The sequence below is a fragment of the Myxine glutinosa genome, chromosome 8, assembly GCF_964187855.1.
Source record: "Myxine glutinosa chromosome 8, kmMyxGlut1.1, whole genome shotgun sequence".
NCBI classification, from domain to species: domain Eukaryota; kingdom Metazoa; phylum Chordata; class Myxini; order Myxiniformes; family Myxinidae; genus Myxine; species Myxine glutinosa.
This window is the reverse complement of record NC_136268.1, coordinates 63,088,938-63,113,407: the sequence shown is the minus strand read 5'-3', so window position 1 is coordinate 63,113,407 and position 24,470 is coordinate 63,088,938. Positions and strand designations below refer to the sequence as shown.

The window sequence follows — 24,470 nt, the reverse complement described above, 5'->3', positions numbered from 1 at the left end:
GCCAAAAGGACCACCGAGGCACTCGGAAACATGGTGGTGGGATGATGAAGTTGGAAAGAGGAATGACGAGAAAAGAAGTTCAAGGAGTGGCAGAAGGCGAAGGGTACGGGAGCAGAAAAAGCAAAGCATGAAAGTTATAAGGCAGCCAAGAAGGCTGCAAAGAAAGAGGTAGCAAAGGCGCAGGAGGCATGTTGGAAAATGTTCGGAGAACGCTTGGATTCGGAAGAGGGTCAGAAAGCGGTATTCAGGATTGAAAAGCAGATAGCGAAAGAGAGGTGTGATGTGATGGGGGTGAGTTGCTTGAAGGATGAAGTGGGACAAATCGTTGTGGACCCAGATGGAATTAAAGGAAGATGGAAAAGATATATGGAAATGCTGTTGAATACAGAGAATGAATGGGATGGCAACATAGAGAGTAACCCAGTTTTAGGACCGGCAGAGAAGATAACTGAGAAGGAAGTTGAGGAAGTGATAAAAGCAATGAAGAGAAGAAAAGCGGGAGGGCCGACGGGAGTTGTAGGGAGATATGTTGAAGGCAGCAGGAAGTTGGGGGTGTGAAGAGAATGACAGAGATCTGTAATCTGGTGGTGAAAGAAGGCCGCATTCCAGTGGATTAGGAACTGAGTACCCTCGTCCCTCGACACACGGGGAAAGGCGACCCTCTGGAGTGTGGCTCGTACCGAGCGATAAAGTTATTGGAGCATGGAATGAAGGTATTGGAAAGGGTGTTGGAGAGGAGGATAAGGAAGAAGGTGACGATCGATGAAATGCAGTTTGGATTTATGCCAGGAAGAGGAACGACAGATGCGCTCTTTATTGTGAGGCAGTTGCAGGAGAAGTACATGGAGAAGAGGAAGAAGTTGTTTCTTGGGTTTGTTGATCTGGAGAAAGCATTCGATAGGGTTAACACGCAAAGTATTGACATGGGTATTGAGGAAGTTAGGAGTGGAGGAATGGTTGATCAGAGTAGTGATGGCAATGTACAAAAGAGCGCGCACAGCTGTAAGGACGAAGGACGAGTAAAGTGGTGAGTTTGATGTGAAGGTGGGAGTGCACCAGGGGTCGGTACTAAGTCCACTACTATTTGTAGCTATGATGGAGGTGCTGGCTCAGAACGTAAAGGAGGGTTTACCGTGGAAGTTGTTGTATGCAGATGATCTGGTGTTGATTGCGGAAAGTATGGATGGACTGAAGGAAAAGATGAACAAGTGGAAGGAATGTATGGAGACAAAAGGTCCGAAGGTGAATATAGGAAAGACGAAGGTGATGGCAAGTGGTAAAGCATGTGGTGAGGTGGAAAGAACTGGGAAGTGGCCATGTGCTGTGTGCAGGAAGGGTGTTGGAGTGAACTCCATTCAATGTACAATGTGCGCTGAGTGGGTTCATCAAAAATGTTGTGGTCTGAGAGGGTCATTAACCAGTGTGGCAGCTACATTCAAATGTAAGGTGTGCACAGAGGGAGCTGCAGATGGAGGAAATGTTGAGTTGGATCTTGGAGACGGCATGAAGCTGGAAGGTGTGAAAACATTTTGCTACCTCGGAGACATGCTGAATGGAGAAGGTGGATCAGACTCGGCAACGGTTGCTAGAGTGAGATGTGCATGGAAGAAGTTTCGGGAACTGAGTGGCGTGCTGATGAGGAGGGGAGTGTCGTTGAAGCTGAAGGGAAAAGGTGTATGCTGCATGTGTGAGAAGTGTTATGATTTATGGGAGCGAGACATGGGTCATGAATGTAGAGCAGCAACAAAGGCTGGAAAGGGTGGAAACGCGAATGGTTCGGTGGATGCGCGGAGTATCGTTGACAGAGAGGAAGACAAATGAAGATTTGCGAAGATGATAGGAATAGAGCCTGTGATGGATGCTGTGAAGAGGAACAGGTTGAGATGGTTTGGTCATGTGTTGAGGAAGGATGAAAGTGACTGGTTGAGAAGAGTGATGGAAATGAATGTAGAAGGAAGTAGAGGACGGGGAAGACCGAGAAAGACTTGGCTAAAGATGGTGGAAGAAGAAATGCTTGCAAGGGGGTTAAACAAGGAGAGATGCAGAAAATAGGGCAAAATGGAGAAGATTGTCATGGGGACCTCAAGGCTAACCCCCACTCTAGCAGGGAAAATGGCCTTAAAATGCATGTTGTTGTTGTTGTTGTGTCAATGATCTCTCCGACTCTCTTGAAAATCCTCTCTGTCTCTTTGCTGATGACTCCACTCTCTGCCGCTCCATTCCTCATCCCTCAGATCGGCAGTCTGCAGCCTCCTCACTCTCTGCAGACATGGACAAAATCACTGACTGGGCAAACAAGTGGAACATGTCTTTCAATCCTGACAAATCTCACACTCTTACGATGTCTCTCCGAAAAGACCGACTGGACAACCCTCCCATCCACTTTCTGAATAATCCTCTCCAAGAAGTCACTCAAGCTTTTGGGTCTCACTATCTGCCATGATCTTTCCTGGGAAAACCACATTTCAAATCTGGCCTCCAAAGCCAGTCGCCAACTGGGCATCCTCCGTCGTGCGAAGTCCTTCCTTGGCACACCTGAGCTCCTCACCACATACAAGGCTTTCATCCACAGCTCAATGGAATACTGCTCTCCCCTCTGGGCTGGTGCTCCTGCCTCACACCTAGCTCGTCTTCACGCTGTTGAACCCAAAGCGTTCAGAATCATTGGAATCTCCCGTGATGAAGCTACCTCCGAGGGCTTTTCACTTACTCACTGCAGGCAGTTTGGTGGTCTTTCTGTCTTCTACCGACTCCTCTCCGGCCTTGCTCCTCCAGCTCTCTCTGGGCTCTGTCCCCCAAATATTCCTAAAGGTCACACAAGATCTGCCTGCAACACTCTTATGGTTAAACTGCCAAAATCAAGACTCTCTGCTCACCTTCTCTCTTTCATTCCTCTTTTCTCCTGCCTCTGGAACAAACTCCCCCACTCCCTTCAATCCCACTCCTCCCTGCAGGTCTTTAAAACAGCTGTTCACCACCATCTCTTATCTTCCATCCAAAACCTTGATCTGTTCTACCCCCGCTAATTTCACCCCAAATCCTCTTTTTTGAAATACCAACATCTTTCCTGGAAGTCCTCGGTGTCCTTGTGCTTATACTTCTCCCACCCCCCCCCCCACCCCCCCACCCCCCCCCCCTTCCCACGCCGCCTCCCCCCAATCCCTCTCCCTCCCACACATTCCCGATGTCCCTCACAAATGTTATGTTTATGTGCTTCCCCTTCTCTCCCCATCTTGTCTACCACTCCCCTTTTTATAATATACTTTGTTTGTTTGTCTGTTTGATTTGTTTGTGTGATAAATGTTAGCTCTTTCACGGGCCTCGATTATGTATACAAAAAAAAAGAGAAAAAAAAAAAAGTAGCCGGATCCGAATCTGGATCTTCACCAAAATCGAATCATTTCGTCCTTGTGACATACGCTACCTCTCTGCCAAATTTAGTCCGAATCCGTCCACAACTTTTTGAGATATCTTGTTCAGACAGACAAACAGACAGACGGGGTGAGAACATAACCTCCATCCACCTTCGGTGTGACATTAAGTCTATCAACATTAAGTTTCATTGGAGACGGTTGGTTCTGCGTCATGAAATGCTGATTGGAGTCCTCGCCAATCACAGTGCTTCCTGTGTTTAACTTGTATTGCGGCCTTTGGTGGCATTGTAGTTGATTACTTAAAATGCTTTATATGAGGTATGCGAGTCGACGTGTCTGTTGATTGACTTCTCACAGGAATACCAGGCCGTGATTGTCTTCCAATTTCCCCTTGATAATCCTGTGCCAAGGCCAGAGGTCTGATTACGTGTGTGTGTGTGTGTCTGTGTTTGTCTGTGTCTGTCTGTGTCTGTCTGTGTCTGTCTGTGTCTGTCTGTCTGTGTCTGTCTGTGTCTGTCTGTCTGTGTCTGTCTGTGTCTGTCTGTCTGTGTCTGTCTGTGTCTGTCTGTCTGTGTCTGTCTGTCTGTGTCTGTCTGTCTGTCTGTGTCTGTCTGTCTGTGTCTGTCTGTCTGTGTCTGTCTGTCTGTGTCTGTCTGTGTCTGTCTGTCTGTCTGTCTGTCTGTGTCTGTCTGTGTCTGTCTGTCTGTGTCTGTCTGTGTCTGTCTGTCTGTCTGTCTGTCTGTGTCTGTCTGTCTGTCTGTCTGTCTGTGTCTGTCTGTGTCTGTCTGTCTGTCTGTGTCTGTCTGTGTCTGTCTGTCTGTGTCTGTCTGTCTGTGTCTGTCTGTCTGTGTCTGTCTGTCTGTGTCTGTCTGTGTCTGTCTGTGTCTGTCTGTGTCTGTCTGCGTCTGTCTGCGTCTGTCTGCGTCTGTCTGCGTCTGTCTGTGTCTGTCTGTGTCTGTCTGTGTCTGTCTGTGTCTGTCTGTGTCTGTCTGTCTGTGTCTGTCATGTCTGTGTGTGCATCTGTGTGTGTGTGTGTGTGTGTGTGTGTGTGTCTGTGTGTGTGTGTCTGTGTGTCTGTGTGTGTGTCTGTGTGTCTGTGTGTGTGTGTGTGTGTGTGTGTCTGTGTGTATGTGTCTGTGCGTGTGTGTGCGTGTGTGTGCGTGTGTGTGCGTGTGTTTGTGTGTCTTGTCGCCTTACAACATGGTATTTAGTTAGCCGTGTGATTAAGCATGTGGATGTTTGGCCAAAACACTTGGCTTCACAATCTTCACGTGATATGTTATAGAATATAGATGATGTTCTCTCTGTCATGTTTTGACAGATGTGTCCCCAAGAATGCTTGTGATTTGTGGGTGATGTTAACATTGTACCGATGTCGTATGCAGCTTGTGGTTTTAAAGTGTGTTGTATGTATAATAGTAGTACAACCTTGAGTGTTGGCCTGTTGCAGTTGGGTTTCCAGTGACAGGATTTGATGAACGCACTTGGGCAGTGGTTTTCTAGCAGTAGTTGAGTCGCGCACATTATCTCCTGACGGCGTTGTTCACGGTCACTGCAGTGTCTTTGAGTGGTCAAGTAAGCTGCAAAAAAAAGAAGAACATTTATGACAGGTGTCGTGGCAACTTCGGTAGTCCAATACTTGTTGGTGGGTTTACCGAGCACTTGCGAGTCTAACTTGCCCTTCTTAACCCTCGAAAGTTGCGCGCCCAGAAATGGAAAAGTCCCGGCTTGTTCTACTTCAGATGTGCTGTATTGCTGGCCATGTCGAGTTAATGTTTGCGTGGAAAAGGTCGACATTTGCCTTTTTATATACATAGTCAAGGCTCATAGAAGAGCTGGAACACAGAATGGATAAAGATGCAACATAACAAAAGGAACAGCAGAAAGAGAAGGGAGAAATGCCAACAGTAGGGCTAACAGAGAAAATAGATGGAGACGGACAAACAAGGGATGCAGGTTATGATGAGGGGTAGAAGAGAACACAAGGGGTGGACCAGATGGAAGCAAAGTTTGGGGGAAGGGGTGGTTTAACAGGTGTAGGAAAGATCATGGTTTGGGATGGGAGTTAATCTGAGATGGTGGTGAACCAGCGCATTGAAGATCTGGAGGGAAGAAAGAGATTGAAGAGAATGTGGAAGTTTGTTCCACAGGCAGGAAAAAAAAGAGGAACAAGTGAGTGGAGGTGAGCAGTAATTCTGAATTTTGGGATCTTTACTTAAAGAGGGTTGCTGGGGGACTGCGTGCTGCTTGAAGATGCATGGGGGTGGTGAGGGACAAGGTATGGAGAGGGCAGAGTGTGCAAGACCAGAAAGGAGGCGGAAGAAGACAGAGAGACCACCGACATGCCGGCGTTGGTGAAGTGATAGGCCCATAGACTCGGTTTCATCGTGGGAGATGTGTTACGGAGTCCTCCCCTATCCCCTGGTCTCGGTAAACCTCCGAACCCCGAGAGGGTCCCCGGCAGAAAGACATGTTATCCTTGGTGGAAATTAATCAATAATGAAACCACACCAAGGGTTATGAACAAACAATATATTAAAAGCACACAAAAAGCACCATACAACAATGGGGGCAATCAACCCTGCAATCCAATCTTAAGATGGTACCCTAGCTCAGACTCACGGCACCCCCAGGGACTGAAGCAGAGCCCTTCTCAATGTCTCTAGAACACAACGGTGCTCCCGGCGAAGAGGGGCTGGCGATGAGGCGGGTAAGGAGAGGTAGGTCAGGCGGGGACCGTCACGTGGTCCCAGCCACCCCCAATTGGCGGTGGAAAGAGGAATCCCAAAGACGCGATCCAAACGTGCACATACACCGTGCAGTCGCGAACCGCACCGTATTCTTCAAAGGCCGCTGTCGCGCACACACATCCTCGGAAAACCACCGGAGGGCGGGACCAACGGACGCGGCTAACCAAGGGTCCGCGAACGATGCGCGAGGTCCCCGAAATGGCGGTCGGTTCTTCCTCGGGCCGCAGCCTCTCGGCGAAGATTCTCCGGAATCTCCCACCTGTACCTGGCTTCGCAGGCTTTTCCACGACCCCAGCGATATCAACGATCGCACGAGATTCTTTTCCAGGCCTCAAGGTTCACTCTCCATGGACGCTCGACCACGCTGGGTCTGGAGCTTTTACAAAACGCCTCGTTTCACCTCTGCCTCCCGCGCTCTTCTTCCTCGCTCCCTTTGTCTTCCGGGTCACCATCCGATTTCCGGCCACATTTTACCAGGAGCGCTTTTAAACCTTTTAACCACCATAACCCTTTCCCTTAAGCCACAATAAGCATAATCTCTAGAACCAACAATGATAACAATAACAACCATAATTAGGGCCGAATCCGTAACAGATGCCAATAATCGTAAAGGCCTTGGTGTCCATGGCGTCAAGCTGAGCATGATGTGAGGCATGGGAGCCAGCCCAGAGGACAGAGCAGTACTCCATCAAGCTGCGGGTGAAAGCCTTGTAGGTGGATAAGAGTTCAGGTGTGCCAAGGAAGGGCTTTGCACGACAGAGGATGACAACTTTGAAATGTGGTTTGGCCAAAAATGATTGTGGTTGAGAGTGAGACCTGAGGTTTGAGTGACTGGGCTTCTTTGAGAGGGTTGTTGAGAAAGTAGATGAGAGGATTTGCAGTACTGTCCTTTCAAAGGAGAGAGTAAGTAAGCATCTGGGATTTCTCAGGGTTAAAAGACATATTACAAGTGTTGGACCAGTTTGTGATTTATTTCAAAGTCTGAAGAGAGGGCCTGTCTGTCTGATGCCTGCCTGTCTGATGGATGAGCAATGTCAAGGCAGAGAGTGGATTCATCAGCAAAGAGTTAAAGAGGATTTTCCAGAGTCAAAGAGATTATTGATGAAGATTGGGAATAGGATTACAACTCCATTATGTATAATCAACAAATTACATTACGTATCATCCTTCTTCAAGATGACAAATGTATCATCAACGTAACAGGGAAGGGTCATAGGCACAACCTCAGGGAAGGGTCGCCATGTTGCTTTTGTTCTTCAAAGCATTGCAAAACAAATTCAGCAATCAGCTCTGCTGCCCTGATTTGGGTCCATCCACAACAGTTTGAGATATTGTGCTATATATCGTTTTTTGGCCCTATCTTTAAAAAGTAAAGAATCACTTGAAAATTACAGTATCTGGATCCAGATCTTCACCAAAATCACAACTTTTTGAGACATCCTGCACACAAACAAACGACAGGGGTGAGAGAAACCAACCTCCGTCCGTCGCAGACGGTGGATGCAACAATGAAAGCACGTCAAACGAGAACATAATCTCTCACTCCCGTGGTGGACATTTCTGATTTGGTCGATAAAATCTTTCAAGTTCTTTGGATTTATGCTGAATGGGTTGTTAAATGCTGGAGTCGGCAGAAAAGACATTGTACGCGGGTGCTCCTCGGTGGACGACACTGGGTCGTAGGGGGACACCAATCTTGTGTATCTTTGGTAATCCGAAGAAACGTGGAATGACGGAGTCAGTATGTCTCATGGCATCCCATTCCTGTTTTGCGAGGAGGTTTATATCATGTAGCTCCTGTAAGGAGGTAGTCACCTGCTTATCGATGGTCTGCATGGGGTCACAGGGTATTGCATGGTAGGTGTTGTCATCGTACAGAGCTTTGGCTTTATGGTTGTAATAAACAAGGTTCATTACAATGGTGGAACAGCCTTTGTCGGCTGGCACTATTATGATGGATTTCTCCTGGCGGAGACTTTAAAGTGCTTTCAGCAGCATCGGCTGTATCAAAGTTGAGGCCGCATTCACGGAAATGGGCTTCTGTTGTTGTTCGAGATCTGTTGCAGAGGTTGTGAAGCCATTGTTTTTGTTGTTGTTGTTGATGATGTTGTATGCAAGCGATCCGATTGGGTGGAGAGTTGGTTTATCTGACCATGGCGTCCTTAACATGTCACGTGGATAACTTCCTCAATTTGCTTGATGCGGTCATTGTCGAGGATTGCCTGGCAGTTGAGCTTGGAGGAAATTGTCTCCGTTTTGTAACAGGATCGTCCGGTATGTGCATCTTTAATCAAAGCACGTAGCATTTGTCTGCCAAAGTGTGCGATGATGTCCTTAGCGAAATCCCAAATCTACTGGTGGTTTGTAGCGCAAGCTCACAGGGCACAAATCACGGCAAATGAACTCATGTAGAAAGGTGAGTTGTTGGATGACGTTTGCACAACGAAGAGAGAATAGTTCCCATTGGCAGACTCCGCGAAGCGATTCATGCACATTTTGACGAATTACAGGAAACATTGCACAATGCATGGAACAAAATCCCAATGAAAATTCTCCAGAAATTGCAGGAAAGCATTCCAAAAGTTATATCTGCTGTTTTGTATGAAAACGTTGGTCACACCAAATACTGAAATTTCATGCATCAGCATTGAGCATTGCAAAAGCATTGCAAAACTCAATTCATTATCCCCGCACTTTAAAAAAAAAAAAGAAAGGATATTGCAATCGGCTCCATCCGTCTTTCTGTCTGTCTCGCTATTTCCTCTTAAACAGTTGTGCAGAAATTCACCAAACTTAGTAATTATGATCACCACGTGGCAAGACGGTGCAATAGCAGTATCCTTTATGGCCCCGCGCTCTGGGGCGGGGTCAAAAGGACAAAAAAACCGAAATAAATGTCATTACGGGTACATTTTAAAACTAAACGTTGTGTATGCAATCAACAATGGGGGACGCATGAAATATATGTAACCATTCTTTTTTTGGACTTGACACCTGGTTCATGCCTCAGGGTGTGGCAACTTAGGGTCACAGGGGTCAAAACATTTTTTAACTCAAAATGTGGTATTGGGTCATTCCTGGAGGAACTTTTTGCCATCTACAAACTTTGCTTTTGGTGGGAAACATGAGGATTTGTGATAGTGTGCCATCGGCTTCGCTCTAGTTTTTGTGCCTTTAATGAAACATGATCATCACTAGAATGGCACTCGGTAGAGCCAGACTGAACAGTTTGTGTTTTGTATCCACTGATAGGCCAGATCTGGATTCGGACCTGAACCAAAATCTAATTGGCTTGTTCTTGTCGCCTAAACAACTCTTCCACCCAAGTCGTACACAATTTTTTGAAATATCATGCTGTATATCGTTTTTGGCCCGATCACTCAATGGTAAAGATTCACTTAGAAATTTTAAAATTCTCGTATCCTGATCCACATTCGGATCTTAACCAAAATTGAATCCATTCTTCCTCGTCACACACACAACCTGCACAACAGGTTTCATCCAAATCCGTCCATAATTTTTTGAGATGTCGTGCTACATATTATTTTTTGCCCTCTCCCTGAATGGTGAAAAATCACTTTCAAACTTCTCAGATTCATATCCTCAGCAAAATCTAATCATTTTTTCCGTGTCACATACCCAACATATCCACCAAATTTCGTCCGAAGCCGTCCACAACCTTTTGCGATATGTTGTTCACAAACAGACAGGGATGAAAATGTAGTGGTTTCTATATTTACATGCATCATTTTCTACATAAACACAGTGCAGGCAGAATCAATTCACCAAGCTTGTTCCTCACATCGTGACGCGCTGCTAGCAAACATTCGGTTAGTGGGGCGTGGTTTAAAACCAGGAACAACCAATGAACTCTGAGTACATAGAGATGACGAAGCACGAGGAAGAAGAATAGGTTTCGTTTTACGTGGACTTTCTCCTCTCGAGGGGTTTCGAGCTAAAAGGCATGATAAAGTGGAGTGAGTGAATACTGTACTTCACTGTTCTTTGGTTTCCCTTGCGACTATCAGCAAAGTGCTACTTCATCACCTGCTCGCTGTTCATGACAACCTGACAAATGTTTCTACTTCCTGGGGTTATTTTTTTTCTTCCGCCATTATAGATCGCTTTTTACCGGTGGAATATTCATTTTGTTTAACCACCCCTCTGGTCACCCCCAAAGCATTGGTATTTTCATCTGAAAAAAAACATTTCACGACCGGGTTTACGTGACGAGACCTTCAACCAGCTTCTGGAGAGCATTGGCTGCATCGCGGTGGAAAATCCACCTTTACTCCCGTTTCTCCACGTTCGTCGAGCGTAACGGAGACAGAGGATTCTCAGCATCTAACCACCGTATGACCACACATAAGTAGAAATTCACACACACATAATTTCTACAAAAACACAACCTTCATCCACCTTTGGTGGCAAAATCACCTTTTACTTATCAAAATATGCCAATGTGCTAATAAAAACATTTATTTTCAAAGCTGAAGACTTTTGCACAATAAGCCTCACTAAGATTCACGGACCGGTGTGTGTGCATTAACGTGTGTTTGTTTCTCACGTTACTCCTCTTACAGTTCTGGCCTGATCACATCCAGACTTGCTACATGGGATCAGCATGACCCCAAATAGTGTATAGGGTTCTTTGTATATTTACCTCCGCCACCAAAGGTGGATGGAGGTTATGTTGTCACCCCTGTCTGTTTGTCTGTGAACAAGATATCTCAAAACGTTGTGGCCGGATTCGGATGAAATTTGGCAGAGATGTAGCGTATGTGACAAGGACGAAATGATTAGATTTTGATGAAGATCCGGATTCGGATCCAGCTACTAGAATGTTTTAAGTGATTCTTCACCATTGGGAGATCGGGCCAAAAACGATACATAGCAGGATATCTCAAAAGGTCGTGGACGGATTTGGACGAAACTTGGTGGAGAGGTTGGGTATCGCACAAGGACGATTCGATTCTGGTGAAGATCTGAATATGGATTCGAAGATGAGAATTATTTAATTTTTCCAGTGATTCTTCACCTTTGGGAGATGGGACCAACCAGGCGGAGGTGTGCTCTCTACTGAGTGCCATTCTAGTTGTTTTTGCACATCGTCTGTTGTCGAGGAGCTATTGTTGTCCCCAAAATGATTCAGCGTTGACAGAAATCTCACCTCCACTACTTTTGGCGGATTAAATTTATAGTCAAACTGATCATCAATTTCCAAGGCCGTGATAAATGGTGAATATACATATTACATGGTGTAATGTGGCTTGACCAGCAAAGCCAACAGTAGTGAACTCAGACTCAGAGCCAACATGGGCCAACAGTAGTGGCGACCAGCAAAGTTTACAGCAGTTAACAGTTCATTTCACGGGGACTGAGGTAACATGGCAACGAAAGGCGCTATTACTATTAGTATTACGATGAGGTAACTTCGGCCCAAACCGCACCGGATCAAATCGAGCAACTTGGAGCGATCGAGGTTAAGGCCACGACAATCACGGGCAAAAGTGATTCGAGCTCATGCAGTCATGGGCGTCACAGCAACATTTATTTGTTCAACACGAGCGAAGCCGGAATGCAAAGAATTAACACAATGACGACATTTAGGATTGTGGTGTACTGTGCACGGTTCGAACTCACATGCACGATTCCCAGCTAAGTGAAGTACTCTACAGACTCAACCCTCCGGTAGAGAACAACCAATAAGTAATCGCATGTACGATGGAAGCCGGGTTCGTATTTGTTTTAACGATGTGTCCGCCGAAGGAGGGGAGGAAGAAGAAGATGTAGAAGAAGAAGGGAGTAAAAAATAAATATATATATATAAGGTAGAGGAAATGACGTCACCGAGCGAAGAAAGGGGGCGGAGCTTATTTTCACAAATCGCGAGACGGCGAGAGTGGGTGCGGGTGGACCTTCATAAACCGCAAGGCGGACGCTGGCCTGCAAAATTATTTTTACATTATTATTATTATACGGCCATGGCCTACTCTTTCTCAACTAGCACCACGGTCCAGGATCTTTCAGCGTACACTGGTTGACTGTGTACGCATCCACTCCACTTTCCACTGAAAAACCAAACAAGAAACGGCCAAAGGAATCGAACTTGTATTAATATTAAGCAATACAATGTGTCATCCACTTACGAAGTTACAACCACCGAGTTAATATCTTTTGATTGGATTTAAATTCCAAAACAATTGGCCACATTAATTATTATCGGCTATTATATATACAAATTATATACACCGCCTGATTTTCCGCGTTCGCCAAGCCGCATACGTTTCTGAGTGGATAGTGAAACACCGTTGATTAAAATATATCATATAAAGTATATATCGAGGAGCACAATTCAGAAAAGAGGAAACGTGGGAGATTAGGAAGAGATACAATAAGGTAAAAGAGCGCGTGACGTGCATTAAAGTAGTGAATCGTGATCGGCCGATTCGTCAGTCGCTTGTTCAAGGTTGCAGATTCGCGATGATGTGTGAGGCACACGCAGGCACACGGCCGCCGTGCCACGAGTTTAAACTGTGATGGACGATATGGTTTGGGAAAGGCAGCGAAAGAGGGATGATCGGAGAGAGGTATACATATAGCATGATATTTCAATTCAAAAAGTTGTGGATAGATTGTGACAAAACTTGGTGGATGAGTTGGGTAGGTGACAAGAACAAGCAGATCCGATTTTGGTTCCGGTCCGAATCCAGATCTGGCCGATCGAATATATCCCTATCAGTGGGATACAAAACACAGTGTTCATCCTGGCGGAGGGAAACCACCTGAAAGCAGACAGAAACTTGGCACAACACGAAAATCTATAAATAAACAAATAAAAACTTTGTTGTTGCTCTTTTTGTGAAAGCGGTATTTTTCACTATTATATTGTAAATATTTTCAAGTGTTTGTGTGTTTGTTTGTGACTTTGTGTGTTTGTTTGTGGATTTGTACGTAATTCTTTCACCGCCGAACCAGAGCACGGAGAGGCCCCAAATTTTGGGTGCAGGTACTTCAGAATCAGGGTTAGGTTTTAAGGGACCACAGGTTGGCCTTGACATCCGTTTTGAAATCACCAAAGGGAGCTATAAAGTGCATATTGAGATGTGGTGTCAGGTAGTCCTGCCGGCGCTGTCCATAGGCAAAAGGTAACCACCATAAGGCCGAAAACCCCATAGCTTGTCAATGTCCAATGCTTCACCATGTATGGATAAATGCCCCTTTAAAAAGGTCTAATACTGCCCCTCAACCATATCCTCCACCTACCCACTTGTCCACCCCCACCCCCCAACCCAGCCTCTAAACTCTCATGCAGACTCATTGATACACTGACTTCAGTCACAATCCTCGATCAAATCTAAAAATTCCTCCTGCTCTTCCCGCACTCCAAGATCCCCATATATCTGGAAAATCTACCAGCAGAAATATGGCATTAGCAAAGGATATCATAATTGCAAGGGAAGATCTTTACCTCCGCCATCGAAGGTGGATGAGGTTATGTTTTCACCCTTGTCTGTCCGTTTCTCTGTGAACAAGATATCTCAAAACGTTGTGGACAGATTCCGACGAAATTTGGCGGAAAGCTTTGGTATGTGACATGGAGCAAATGATTAGATTGTGGTGATGTTCCGGATCCAGATTTGAATCTGAGAATTTATTAAGTGATTCTTCACCATTGAGAGAAGGGGCAAAATACTATTTATAGCACGATATATCAAAAAGTTGTGGACGGATTGGGATGAATTTTGGTGGACAGGTTGGGTGTGTGACAAGGAAGAATTGTTTCAAATTTGGTGATGATCCGGATCCAGATACAAGAATTTGTTTTTTTTGTTTTTTAAAGTGTTTCTTCACCATTGAGTGATATTGCCAAGAACGATATTTGCACAACTTGTGGATGTCTTATTACAAAACTTGGTGAATGAGTTGGGTAGGTGACAAGAACAAGCCGATTCGATTTTGATGCAGGTCTGAATCGAGATCCGACCTGTTAGTGGGATACAAAACGTAAAGTGTTCAGCCTGGTGGAGGTATGTTCTCTACCGAGTGCTGTTCTAGTTAATTTATGTAATACTAGCATGAGTACTCGGCTTTGCCCGGTGCTGTTCTAATCCTGTTGGCATTTTGAAGAAACCAATTTGGTTTTTCTTTTCATTTTTGTGAGTGCCTAAATACTTCCCTACACCCAAAAAATTGTCATACGGACCGCAAGGCTAACCCCCGCTCTTGCAGGGAAAATGGCCTTAAAATGCCTGTTGTTGTTGTTGTACCCAAAAGGAATGGGGGTCAGGTATCACCTAATATTACCTTTCACATATCGACAAAGGCATAAGCACAAAGGCATAAGTGTTGTTTTTTATAACGAACTTTTTTTTTCAAAATTTCCCCCAATTTTTTTTTGCCACAAACACTCCCCAGCACTCACTGGTGAACCTCTGAAAGCTTCATGAAGATTTGTTCAGCTATCTCTGAGAAACATGGCGACACACACATACAGCTCTCTAATGATATAGATTTGTAAATGCATGTAAATACATGTAATTCCGTGAATTTCATAAATGTTTGTAATCTATCTATAATTCCAGCAATCTCTGTGTGTCTGTCTGTGTGTCTGTGTGTCTGTGTGTCTGTGTGTCTGTGTGTCTGTGTGTCTGTGTGTCTGTGTGTCTGTGACCGCTGTTTCTCGACAACCACGGGTCCGATATACTTGAAACTTGCCAGGTATATTGCTGGGGACCCGAGGATGTGCCTTTTCAAGGTTTCATATTAATCGGACAAGTACTTACCGAGATATGTCCAAAAAACGCTTCAACCAATCAGAGAGCAGCGAGCTATCACGTGTGCCGAACGTGGCGATCGGACTCTGCCTCGGACGGCACATTTGACAGCGTATTCATTTATTTCACGTTGGAAAACTATGTTGCCGTTAAACTATGTTTTAAAACGAATTCAAACTGCGATTAAATTAAAACGATTCATCCTAACTGCGATTTGCGAACTTCCGGACAGTGACGACTGTCCGGCAGCACGCTTTCCGGCAGCCAATCACAGAACGCTTTGTTGCGTAGGCGTGGCCGATGTGAGACGAGCACGAGCGGAGCTGAGCGCGTTACGAGCTGACCGCCATTACGGTACGTAATTCGATTTCTTATGCGCATTATTTCTCCCAATTCATTCATCTCCCAATTTCTCCCAATTCAATTCGTATCACTAATAAAAACGAATTTGCGATTCATTCGCTTTCCTGCGCGTTTGTGCACGCGATGGCGATTGCTTTACCAAACTCCGGAAGCCGTTCGCTTTGGACCAAACCATTGCATGAGGGGGGGGTTCTGTGGTCGTTGCGAATGGACCAAACCATTCATGTAAATAGAGGGGGGGGATTGTCACTGTACTCGCAAGCCGTTCGCCGTTCGCTTTGGCGTTGCGAATGAACCAAACCATTTCATGTAAATAGAGGGGGGGGGGATATAATTTTAGATAGATATATAGTACGGGCATATATATAGTACGGGCATGCCCTAGTCTATCTATAATTCCAGTAATCTCTGTCTGTCTGTCTGTACGTCTGTACGTTTGTCTGTGATCGCTGTTTCTCGACAACCACGGGTCCGATATACTTTTAACTTGCCAGGTATATTGCTGGGGACCCGAGGATGTGCCTTTTCAAGGTTTCATATTAATCGGACAATTACTTACCGAGCTATGTCCAAAAAACGATTCAACCAATCAGAGAGCAGCGAACAATCGCGTGTGCCGAACGTGGCGGGCACACTCTGCCTCGGATGGCACATTTGAGAGCGTATTCATTTATTTCACGTTTGCAAACTATGTTGGCGCTATGTTGGCGTTAAACGATGTTTTAAAACTAATAAAAACGAATTTGCGATTCATTCGCTTTCCTGCGCGTTTGTGTACGCGATGGCGATTTCTTTACCAAACTCCGGAAGCCGTTCGCTTTGGACCGAACCATTTCATGTAAATAGAGGGGGGGGATTGTCACCACTCGCAAGCCGTTCGCTTTGGACCAAACCATTTCATGTAAATAGAGGGGGGGGATATAATTTTAGATATATATATATAGTACGGGCATGCCCTAGTTCTTATAAATGCGTTTTTGAAATGTATATTATGTAAATTTACGTGTTTTGGTAAAATGTGATAAATTTGCATATACATTTGTAAATTTATTAAAATGTAGTTTTGGTAACTTTGCTAAACTTGTATAAATGTTTGCAAAACTGTTGTAAATGTACATAAATGTTTGTCAGTCTATGTAAATTTTGTGTATTTTTGTAAATTCATGTAAACTAGTTAATTTTTTTGGAAATAGAAATTTTTGTACGATTTTGTAAATATACATAAACTTTTGTAAATTTGCTATTTTGTAAGTTTATGGAAATTTTGTAAATCCTCATACCTTGTAAATTCTGGTGAATGTATTTTTTGTAAGTACATGTAAATATTTTGCAAACTTGATAATTCATGTAAAAATATTTAAGTAAATACATTTTCATAAATCTGTCTTTTTTGTAAATTCAATTACATTCTGTAAATTTTGTAAGCTTACATAAAACATTAACATTCATAATTTTTTTGAACTTACATATTTTGTGAATTTTTTAAACATGGAATTTGTAAATTTGTGCAAATTTATGTACACTTCTGTAGATTTACATAACTTTATTGTAAATCTGTGTAAATGTTTGGAGCTTTATGGAATGTTTTGTAAATATGCATACAATTTTGTAAAGTTCTGTAATTTTTATATCAGTAATTTCCATCTCAGTTTAATTTGAATCTACAGTAAATGTTTTGGTTTTTTAAAGAAAAGGTTTAGTAAATTTATGTACTTTTGGTAAATGTACATTAGATTCTTTAAAATAATATTTCTACGTTTGTAAATGTACATAAAAGTGGATATGATGGGTCTCATGCAGAAAAGGAAAATGGAAACTAATCGTTTCTTATATTATGAAGGATCACAGAAGTCTAAGCAGGAATGTTTACAGAACCATAATGAAAACAAACAAGTGAGAAGCTTTCCTGTTAGAAAACAATTATTTTCAATTGATTCAACTTGCTGCACCTTTCCAACCCTGCATCATTCCCTGCTTTATTTGTCACCCTTCCCAAATACTCTTAATTCCAGCCATGACCCTTCTGCTGTGAGTGCACACATTCAGCAGACAGCATGTGCAAGTATTTGGAAGAACAAGGCTATTATATTTGTGGACATGTATAGGAAGAGCTTGGTGGGAATCGATGCAGGTGCAGACAAGCTCGATTTGGGGCCAAATGGAGTGTCAGCACATATAACCTATCACTGACCACCTATCTCATTGAGGGAGATTGGTTGCCCACCCCTATTGTTTTCTGCTGTAAGGAGCTGCTGGAATGTTCCAGTTTCCTGAATTGAAGATTTGACACAGCTACGGGCCCAACACATTATTCACCATTAATTTGGGATTCTTTGGCGGAAATAATTAATTATTTCATTTGCAAAATTAAATAAGTAAATAAAAATCTGGTGGATTATTGAGAACCAACCAAAGGCAATTATTAAGCACCTGAAATATATGAATATACCTATAATATAGAGTGGCCTGAAAGTAATTTCACCCCTGCCCAGTAAAGCATTCGTTCTTAAACTCTTAATATACAGCTTTTATTGTGCAGTACTTCAATAATCAATGTCATTGTATCTGTATGCACCCCATCATCCTCCTTGCAGTCCCCTTTGTTATTGTAAGTACTAGTATTGTAAGTAATATAAGGGGGAGGTGTAGGGGCAGGGGGGAGGGGGGAGGGGGAAGGGGGAGAGGAGGGAAGGGGAGGGAGCGGGGGAGAGAGAGGGGGGAGGGAGGGGGAGGAAGAGGGGGGAGGGGGAAGGGGAGGGGAGGGGAGGAAGGGGAGGGGAGGGCCAGTCAACAATGACGTTGCAGTTCTCATGGTCGGAGAGCAGCACAACAATCGCGACATCGTCCTGCATCTTCGCAACAACAGCACGAAGTGGATTTTGGAGACTCAGCGATCCCATGACGCCCTCCAGTACCGGCGTTGCCGGGCGGGGGAAGGGAGACCCATACATTCCAAACCCGTACATTCGCCCTCTCGACTCTAGCTCACTCGGACAAAAGCCTCACACAAATTACACCATGAAGGCCCAATGGCCATGTCTATGCCACAAATCAAGTACGTGAGCGAGTCTGGCACACTGAATTGAAAATATATAGAACGCTCATACTCCGTGAAAAGTGTAGCCGCCGTGTCGCCATCTTGGTTAGCACGACTCGACCAGCTCCATTCGTGGATCTCGTTTGTTTTGAACGTGTCCCAGATTTTAAAAGCCAGACAACTGTTAAAATGCCATTTTGTGCGGCAATAAACTGCTCCAATTGGTTACGGAAGGGTTGTGGAAAGACGTTTCACAGCTGTTTCAAAGACGTTTAATTCATATCGCACAAAATCGACAAATATCGACACAAAACACGATCGCACAAAAGGTGAAAAAACGCAATCGCTTTTCGCTCTGAATTACGTGCAAACGCATGACGGAAATCACCATCGCCCAGCATCGAGTGCCAACCGAGATGGCGCCCGGTAGCTGCATCTCCACCTATGTGGTGTGAATGGCAATGGTCATTCTATATATTTTCAGTTCAATGGTCTGGCGGCGAGGATGGAACATCACGTGATCGCTATGAGCGAATCAGCGAGCTGCTCTGGCACATGCTGATATTCCGTGTATAATGTTCCTCGCTGAAATGCGCTGAGGTAAATATGAATAAAAAATATGGATCTCGTCAAATATTTTTAGGTAGGCCATGTCCTTCCCAGGCTCAATGGCCATGTCTATGCCAAATATCAAGCACGTGCGCCTCTCCGTTTAGGAGTCTATCGGTAACATTACACACACACAAACTGTGTTTTATATATATAAATATATATCAATCTTGTCCTCGGACACACACACACACACACACACACACACACACACACACAAACACAAACTGTGTTTTATTTATTTATATATATATATATATATATATATATATATATATATATATATATATATATATACATATATATAGCAGGGACTCACAGAACATCAACGCAATGTAAAATGTGACACTCACAAGCCCCACGTTATCAACCCTCCCTCCCAAACCTCAGGTCCTCAAACTCCATCTCTCAATCACCCATCCTCAACATCCGCCACCAACCCCAAGTGCTCAATCTCCCCCTCCTGACCTTAGGGTCTAATCCTTAGGCTTCAATCTCCCCCCGACTCCAAGCCTTCAACCCTCCCTCCATCCAACTTGCTTCCACCACTACTTCCCCTCAACCCCCACCCACCACAACCGCAATTGAGACTGCAACGGTATGGCTCCTACAGGTCATGGGCCATCACAGTCACCTGTCCAACTCACAATCCTGTGAGAGATGCGGAAACCCCTGGAATTACAACTCACAAGTGACAATGAGCAGCTTAATTGCGCCAATGAACTGTAAACCAATTATCTTTTTCCTTTAAGTCAGTCGCGATTTACGTTGAGTCTATCTCTGTCGTTTTCGATAGAATGTCATTAGCACATTATGGAACAATAGTCAGTTCCATTCATCCCATACCCTGGGTGCGTACCTTTGTTATTAAATTGTGCAAAAAAAAAGATTTATGTCCTTTGTTCTCTCTCCCAGTTTACTTATGAAGTACACACATGGTCACTTTTCCTCTGAGTGATTCGAGTTGCCCTGATCACAAAAAGCTTCAGTTATTAATCATCCGTTAAAAGACAGATTGGGTTCAGGCCGATTTGTGTACACTGCACATGATTTCAATCGTGTTCTGTATTTATGTTTAATTTCTGTTTTGAATATGTACTGAAGTTAGGGTGACCAAATGTTTTTCCCTGCTGATGTATCCCCTTATTATGACACGATGTATTGTTACGTGCTCCTCCCCAAACCCCGGTCACGGTGTACCTCCGAGCCCCGAGAGGAGTCACGGCAGAAAGATGTGTTATTCTGTGTGTCAAAGATCAATGGTGAAACCACACCAATTGTTACCAACAAACAAGTATTGTATTAAGGTCACACAAGAATAACAGCAATAACAATATGAATCAATTGTACAACCAATATATTGTTGACGTTTTGAGAACCCCGCACTTAGTAAATTGTTGTAAATATACCCTTTGCAAGTAATTCTCTGTGTAAATACCTCCATTTCATTGTTAAGGTCAAAGGTCGTCCCCTAGTTAGTCCATGAACAACACGTAGCGAACCATAGGCCCTCTTCGTAGTTATTTCATTATTATGTGTTTCAGGTAAGGCTGCGTTTCCAATCGTTGAATCTGCGTTGCATTAATTAAATAAGATAGGTCCCTTTCGTTCCCTTCAAAAGCGGTGCGAGTGGTTTGCTATCCCCACAAGACACCATTGCCATGTGCTCCATCTCAGAGAAGAAGGGGGAGGAGCCACCAGAACGGGCGTGGCACGTCGTCGTCATCAGAGGTGGAGTCAGCAAGCCCTTACCGGCCAACCAGCACCGTGGTGAGCGAACCGGTAGGCGTGTTCTCAGGGCTGGCGGCTTGATACGGCCGACAGCAATAAAAGCAACTGCGAGGGACTGCTTAGGGAGAGACGCGTGAGGAGGTTCATGAGAGAGGACCGAGGAGGAAGAACCGAGAGAGGAGGGAGAGAGGAGCACCGAGCAGCTTGTTTGAGCACGAGCATCGTTGGGGTGCAAGAGTCGGTGCGCTCGGGTCGCCAAGACAGCGGCAACATAAACCGCGCTGCCTGCCGGGTTTTCGCCGCTGAAACCATATACGTGGGGCCGCCGCCGGCTGCTCGTTTTCCAGCCCGGAGCGTGGATTTGAAGCGGATCTCCTCCCTGAGCTTTTCCTCCGAACCTTAGTCCAGCCATTCCCGCCTGCAATTCCCTTTGTCGTGTAAGTCTGGTGTCTGTCCTTTTTGTTGTCTGGGATTCCATAATTAAGACTGTTTTAAGGCTGCCCTGTGTATCTTCTTCTTCTTCTCCTTGTAAATGCCCTTCTTTCGTTTTCCTCTTATAGATAGTAATAAACCCGTGTTCCTTCTTACCTTTGGTTTCTTTCTCATTCGATCGTTTTCGTCCCTTCTTTCATTTGAATATACACTAGGGCATGCCCGTACTATATCTATATCTAAAATTATATCCCCCCCCGCCCCCTCTATTTACATGAAATGGTTTGGTCCAAAGCGAACGGCTTGCGAGTGGTGACAATCCCCCCCCTCTATTTACATGCAATGGTTTGGTCCAAAGCGAACGGCTTCCGGAGTTTGGTAAAGAAATCGCCATCGCGTGCACAAACGCGCAGGAAAGCGAATGAAACGCAAATTCGTTTTTATTAGTTGTAAAACATAGTTTAACGCCAACATAGTTTGCAAACGTGAAATAAATGAATACGCTCTCAAATGTGCCATCCGAGGCAGAGTGTGCCCGCCACGTTCGGCACACGCGATCGTTCGCTGCTCTCTGATTGGTTGAATCGTTTTTTGGACATAGCTCGGTAAGTAATTGTCCGATTAATATGAAACCTTGAAAAGGCACATCCTCGGGTCCCCAGCAATATACCTGGCAAGTTAAAAGTATATCGGACCCGTGGTTGTCGAGAAACAGCGGTCACAGACAAACAAACGTACAGACAGACAGAGATTACTGGAATTATAGATAGATGGCACGATTTGGTCAACCGCTTTATAATCGGGTTTAGTCGGCTGATAACGGCTCGAATCGCGGATTGCTAAACCGCTCGGCAAATACCATCTTGTCCGTGGTTCGAGGGGTACTTGTCTCCCTGTTTTGCGGAGGGATTGATAAAGGTATTCGAGATAACACCTGGACCAATAACCCTGATCAATCCCACCCTGCAGAAGAGCATTACAAGTACCAGGACCAGAGACGGCCGGCTCAACAGGCCAAGGGGATTAACCCCCCCTTGCTAAGGGGAGTGCCGTCTCTGAGATCCAGAACAATATCATTCCTATGATGGTACCATCAGTTTTGTACAATATAACTCACTGTGCTCCAAGTGAGCGAAAAGAACATTCCCCAATGTCTCTATCCCGGCATCAAGCCAAAGTCGATCCACACTCCAGTGATCGTCAGAACAATGTCATATCAAGACCAGAATTCTGTTCGGTTGACAGTCACACTGCCAAAGATGGGCAAAGGTGTCCTCAAGAGGCGACTGGGAAATCACACCTTCGGGTATGGATGTTCAACGGCTCCCGACACGGCGAATCACAAATTCCCACTCGAAATCCACGTCACACATGCAAACCAGGCTAATGGCTGGATGCGTTGAAATGGTTGGAGCGAGGTGAAAAACCTGGAGCGAGGTGAAAAACCTGGAGCGATGCGAAATCAGGCGCGAGACAAAACGGCCAACGGTCCATTCTCGAGACGTAACGGCACTCCAATGATTCTCTTCGGAATCAACCGCAAAACCTGTCACGCAGGTTTATCTGTCACAGCGATAACAACTCTGTCGCAGGAATCCCTTTCCCAGGAAACCCCAAAGTTCGCTAGTGACCCCGGTTCGCACGAGTCACTGCACAGGATGGAAAGATACCCGGAATCTCCTGCTCTAACTGTGCGGTGTTATTTTCCATACTGGGCTTTTCAACCAACATTGGATTACCAGAAACTCGACCACCAGCCAAATCATTCCCGATAATAAAAGAGATCCCCCCTACAGGAAGAGTGGCTTGTAAACCTACGGTGACCGGTCCTGACACCAAATCAGACTTCAAATGGATGACATGAAGAGGAGTTTTAACATAGCCACCAACCCGCTGTAAAAGAACACTAACACCAGTTGCCGTCTTCTCTGACAATGGCAAAATGCCCTCAAGCATCAAAGATTGATGTGCTCCTGTGTCCCTCAATACCCTAACAGGTCTCTGGTTCATTAAGTCTCCATCCAGTGACACAAGCCCCTCTGAAATAAAAGGTTTGTAACCCTCTTGGACAAGGTCGTTCTGTGATGCCGTAACTTTGGCATGGGAACCTTCACAAGACACTGTCCTCCAAGGACGATTTCTCGCATTTGCCAATGCATTCGGAGTTGCACTAGTTTGACTCCGCTCCTGATTTTTCCTTTTCAGGGCATAACATTGGGACATCAAATGCCCAGGTTTCTTGCAAAAAGCGCAAGTAGGCCCGGAGGAAAAACTCGTGGTCTGCCTCGGGCCCCCCGGAAGATAAGCCTGTCTTGGAACTGTAGTCTTCTGACCCCTAAAAGTCGCGGTATCAGATTTGTCCCCATAGTCCTCTCTAGGCCGCCTCCATGAAAATTTGTTCTCCGAACCTGATTTACCATAACTCCCCTGGCTAACTCTAGGCGGGGAGTTAGGTTTGTGGAACCCCATCCTGTGTGTCAAGGCATAGTCATCTGCCACAGTTGCTGCCTCATACAACTCCGTACTTTTTTTTCATCCAGATGTACTTTAATGTCCACGTGGACACACTGTTTGAATTCCTCCACAAAGATCAATTGTCGTATCAGGTTGAAGTCTTTCCCAATCTCCTTCGAGTCACACCACCTATCAAACATGGTTTCCTTCATTGTGGCAAACTCCACATGGGTCTCACTCTCCCTCTTCCTGGCATTCCCGAATTTTTGCCGGTAAGCTTCAGGGACCAATTCATAGGCTTTGAGAATTAGTCCAGCGGATAGGTGCTAAAAAATGAACAAATTGTGCACTTTATGATTAAAGCATGAAACTTGGTACACTAATACTAGACATTATGGGGATCATTTTAAAGATTGGAGGCATTCTGTATCTGTCCTGTGTCCACCGTAGCGGCCATTTTCCAAAATGGCTGCCATCGAGGAGATTTTGCCGATAAGTGAATGACAAAAATACCTCTATTAACATAAAATATATATGTTCATGCTATATATATAGTAACTTACTCAAACACAAGAATTATAAATATGCCCTAAGAATATATATTTAATGGATATATGGACCAATATAGGTATTTTGATGGTCAAAATATTAAAGAAAATGAACAAATTCCTTAATATCACTTTCTTTTTTTTAAAAGATAAGGATCATATTATATTATTAGTTATAAGTTTAGAAGTAGAAATTGTTAGTAGTCATTATTAGATATAAGTTGTTATATTTGTTATTAATCATTATATGTTATAAGTAAACCATGTTTTAAATAATTAAGTAGATTAATTAAGGTGTTTTTTTTGCAGATCAGATCCAGAATTCTTGCAATATTTAAGAAATATAATTTTCTATAATTTATTGAATTGGTGTGGTTGTGTTTCTAATAATCATT

General features: G+C 44.4%; 1 protein-coding gene across 7 annotated transcripts in view; it reads right to left on the bottom strand.

Moving 5' to 3' along the window:
- LOC137432534 (angiomotin-like protein 1) overlaps positions 1-24,470 on the bottom strand; it is a 92,782-nt gene that overhangs the window by 56,571 nt on the left and 11,741 nt on the right. The window contains exons 1-3 of one of the 7 annotated variants that reach the window (XM_078783330.1): positions 11,768-11,983; positions 10,361-10,468; positions 4,803-4,954 (exon numbers count right to left, since the gene is read on the bottom strand). The gene's annotated coding sequence lies outside the window, so the exon portion shown is untranslated. Of the gene's footprint in view, positions 1-4,802; positions 4,955-8,934; positions 8,982-10,360; positions 10,469-11,767; positions 11,984-24,470 lie in introns of those variants that run through there. The other 6 variants (XM_068124557.2, XM_078783331.1, XM_068124555.2 and 3 more) reach the window with 6 other exon arrangements.